Raw genomic sequence first — 5,024 nt, forward strand, 5'->3', positions numbered from 1 at the left:
TTTTGTGGATTCATTTGAGGCTTTCTATCATCTGTTCGATTATGCAAGGCGACTGTTACAATTAATAACTGGCAGGAGAAGTAATCACATTTATTATGTGACACATTCACTCCACGTGCATGTGCCAGTATATGTGTCATTTTGTGGATTACTTTGAGGCTTTCTATTATCTGTTCAATTATGCAAGGCGGCAGTTACAATTGATAAATGGCAGGAGAATTCATCACATTTATTATGTGACACATGCGCTCCACATGCATGTGCCAGTATATGTGTCATTTTGTGGATTACTTTGAGGCTTTCTATTATCTGTTCGATTATGCAAGGCGACTGTTACAATTAATAACTGGCAGGAGAAGTAATCGCATTTATTATGTGACACGTTCGCTGCACATGCATGTGCCAGTATATGTGTCATTTTGTGGATTACTTTGAGGCTTTCTATTTATCTGTTCGATTATGCAAGGCGACTGTTACAATTAATAACTGGCAGGAGAAGTAATCACATTTATTATGTGACACGTTCGCTGCACATGCATGTGCCAGTATATGTGTCATTTTGTGGATTACTTTGAGGCTTTCTATTATCTGTTCGATTATGCAAGGCGACTGTTACAATTAATAACTGGCAGGAGAAGTAATCACATTTATTATAAAAGACGTTTGCCACACACATGCATGTGCCAATATATGTGTCATTTTGTGGATTACTTTGAGGCTTTCTATTATCTGTTCGATTATGCAAGGCGACAGTTACAACTAATAACTGGCAGGAGAAGTAATCACAATTATTATAAAAGACGTTTGCCACACACATGCATGTGCCAATATATGTGTCGTTTTGTGGATTACTTTGAGGCTTTCTATTATCTGTTCGATTATGCAAGGCGACTGTTACAATTGATAACTGGCAGGAGAAGTAATCACATTTATTATGTGACACGTTCGCTCCACGTGCATGTGCCAGTGTATGTCATTTTGTGGATTACTTTGAGGCTTTCTATTATCTGTTCGATTATGCAAGGCGACTGTTACAATTAATAACTGGCAGGAGAAGTACCGGTAATCACATTTATTATGTGACACATTCACTCCACGTGCATGTGCCAGTATATGTGTCATTTTGTGGATTACTTTGAGACTTTCTATTTATCTGTTCGATTATGCAAGGCGACTGTTACAATTAATAACTGGCAGGAGAAGTAATCACATTTATTATGTGACACGTTCGCTGCACATGCATGTGCCAGTATATGTGTCATTTTGTGGATTACTTTGAGGCTTTCTATTATCTGTTCGATTATGCAAGGCGACTGTTACAATTAATAACTGGCAGGAGAAGTAATCGCATTTATTATGTGACACGTTCGCTGCACATGCATGTGCCAGTATATGTGTCATTTTGTGGATTAATTTGAGGCTTTCTATCATCTGTTCGATTATGCAAGGCGACTGTTACAATTAATAACTGGCAGGAGAAGTAATCACATTTATTATGTGACACATTCACTCCACGTGCATGTGCCAGTATATGTGTCATTTTGTGGATTACTTTGAGGCTTTCTATTATCTGTACAATTATGCAAGGCGACTGTTACAATTAATAACTGGCAGGAGAAGTAATCACATTTATTATGTGACACGTTCGCTGCACATGCATGTGCCAGTATATGTGTCATTTTGTGGATTACTTTGAGGCTTTCTATTATCTGTACAATTATGCAAGGCGACTGTTACAATTAATAACTGGCAGGAGAAGTAATCACATTTATTATGTGACACGTTCGCTGCACATGCATGTGCCAGTATATGTGTCATTTTGTGGATTACTTTGAGGCTTTCTATTATCTGTTCGATTATGCAAGGCGACTGTTACAATTAATAACTGGCAGGAGAAGTAATCGCATTTATTATGTCACACGTTCGCTGCACATGCATGTGCCAGTATATGTGTCATTTTGTGGATTACTTTGAGGCTTTCTATTATCTGTTCGATTATGGAAGGTGACAACTACAGTTAATAACTGGCAGGAGAAGCGATCACATTTATGAGATGCATTTGCTGCACACATGTGCCAATGAATGAGCAATATTATAGATTACTTTGAGGCTTTCTATGATCTCTTCTAATATACAAAGTGGCAGTTGAAATTAATAATTTAGCGCTCGCATGAATTTATCACATGTTTACTGCACACGCATGTGCCAGTATATGTGTCGTGCTGTGGATTACTTTGAGGTTTTCTATTATCTGTTCTATTATGCAAGATGTCAGTTACAATGACTAACTGGTAGGAGAAGCGATCACATTTATTATGCGATATAATTTGATGCACACATACAATGAGCCATATTGTAGATTACTTTGAGGCTTCCTATGATCTCTTCTAATATACAAAGTGGTAGTTACAATTAATAATTTACGGGAGTAGCACTCGCATGAAATATATCACATTTTTACTACAGTATATCACATGTGCCAATGAATGAGCCATATTGTAGATTAAGCTGCTCTATTATGCAAGGTGACAGTAACAACTAATATCTGGCAGGAGAAGTAATCACATTTATTTCATGACACGTTCACTGCACATGCATGTGCCAATATATGTCATTTTGTGGATTACTTTGAGGCTTTCTCTGATCTGTTCGATTATGCAAGGCGACAGTTACAACTAATAACTGGCAAGAGAAGCGATCACATCTAATATATGACACGTTCGCTGCACACGCGTGTGCCGCTATATGTGTCATTTTGTGGATTACTTTGAGGCTTTCTCTGATCTGCTCTATTATGCATGGTGACACTTACAATTAATAACTAGCAGGAGAAGCGATCACATTTGTTATGCGATACTTTTTCTGCACACACATTAGCCATATTGGAGTTTACTTTACACTTGTGCCAGTTTATGTGTCATTTTGTGGATTACTTTGAGGCTTTCTCTTACTTGCTCTATTATGCAAGGTGTCAGTTACAGTTAATAACTGGCAAGAAGACGATTCACATTTAATACATGACACGTTCGCTGCACACGCGTGTGCCGCTATATGTGTCATTTTGTGGATTACTTTGAGGCTTTCTCCGATCTGCTCTATTATGCAAGGTGACACTTACAGGTGTGAATGAATGATGGGTTCTACATGTAAAGCGACTTTGGGTACTTAGAAAAGCGCTATATAAATCCCAGTTATTATTATTATTATCATTATTACAATTAATAACCAGAGGTGGGTAGTAACGCGCTACATTTACTCCGTTACATCTACTTGAGTAACTTTTGGGATAAATTGTACTTCTAAGAGTAGTTTTAATGCAACATACTTTTACTTTTACTTGAGTATATTTATAGAGAAGAAACGCTACTTTTACTCCGCTACTTTTATCTACATTCAGCTCGCTACTCGCTACTAATTTTTATCGATCTGTTAATGCACGCTTTGTTTGTTTTGGTCTGTCATAGTGCCTGCGTTTCAACAAATACAGTCACTGGTGACGTTCACTCCGTTCCACCAATCAGATGCAGTCACTGGTGACGTTGGACCAATCAAACAGAGCCAGGCGGTCACATGACCTGACTTAAACAAGTTGAAAAACTTATTCGGGTGTTACCATTTAGTGGTCAATTGTACGGAATATATACTGTACTGTGCAATCTACTAATAAAAGTTTCAATCAATCAATCAAAAGTGTGAAGGAAAAAAGACCCTTTTTTATTTCAATCGTACATCCTGTCAAAAGCCTAAAGACTGACTGCACAGTTCCTGTCTTCACAATAAAAGTGCCGCTCCATCGCGCCTGCACTTTCAAAACAAGAGTCTCCGAAAGCCAGCGCAAACAAGCTAGCAAGCTACGGAGTTTGCCGCCAATGTATTTCTTGTAAAGTGTATAAAAACGAATATGGAAGCTGGACAAATAAGGTGCCAAAAACCAACCACTTTCATGTGGTATTAGACAGAAAGGAGGAACTTTTTTTCTCCTCCATTTGAAAACGTGGACGCTATCAGCACTACTGTCTGATTACAATCAATGCAAGTCATCAGAATCAGGTAATACACCAACTTATATTCTTGTCTTCATGAAAGAAAGGAATCTATATGTGTTAAACATGCATGTATATTCATTAAAACACCTTTAACATGTAAACAAAAACGGCAAAATAAATAAATATAAATTATATACTGTATATATATATGTGTGTGTATATATATATATATATATATATATATATATATATATATATATATATATATATATATATGATATGTGTGTGTATGTTACTCATCAGTTACTCGGTACTTGAGTAGTTTTTTCACAACATACTTTTTACTTTTACTCAAGTAAATATTTGGGTGACTACTCCTTACTTTTACTTGAGTAATAAATCTCTAAAGTCACAGTACTCTTACTTGAGTACAATTTCTGGCTACTCTACCCACCTCTGTTAATAACTAGCAGGAGAAGCGATCACATTTGTTATGCGATACTTTTTTTGCACACACATGAGCCATTTTGGAGATTACTTTAGACTTTCTACCGATTATCCCTTTCGGGGTCTATTATCTGTTCCATCACTGTATGTAAGGTGGCAGTTACAATTAATAACTGGCGGGAGGAGCGATCGCATGAGTGACATGACTCTTCCAAGCGTGCTAAACTGGCAAAGTGTAGGTCACACGCGTCAAACAAACAAGACTTTAGATATCAGGTGGGTTCAAACACGGCACTGATTGCATAGTTCGAGTCCTTAAAAGTAGACGACAATCTGATAAAGCCGCTATCTCCTCAGAAGTGGGCATTACTACCCCGCCTCTGATGATGTCCATAAAAGGACCTTTTGCTCTTTCCAGATGTTTCCACCAACAACAACACTGCGATGTTAGGCTAACCTCCCGGTGACTTAACGGCAGCATCTGGCAAGCGTTAGGCTTCACCTGAACCGTTTACGCTGTAATCCGAGCGCCGCTCTTACAGATGCGGCTGCCAAGTCGTGTGTGTGTGTGTGTGTGTGTGTGTGTGTGTG

The sequence above is a fragment of the Nerophis lumbriciformis genome, linkage group LG08 (assembly GCF_033978685.3).
Source record: "Nerophis lumbriciformis linkage group LG08, RoL_Nlum_v2.1, whole genome shotgun sequence".
Taxonomy (NCBI): Eukaryota; Metazoa; Chordata; class Actinopteri; order Syngnathiformes; family Syngnathidae; genus Nerophis; species Nerophis lumbriciformis.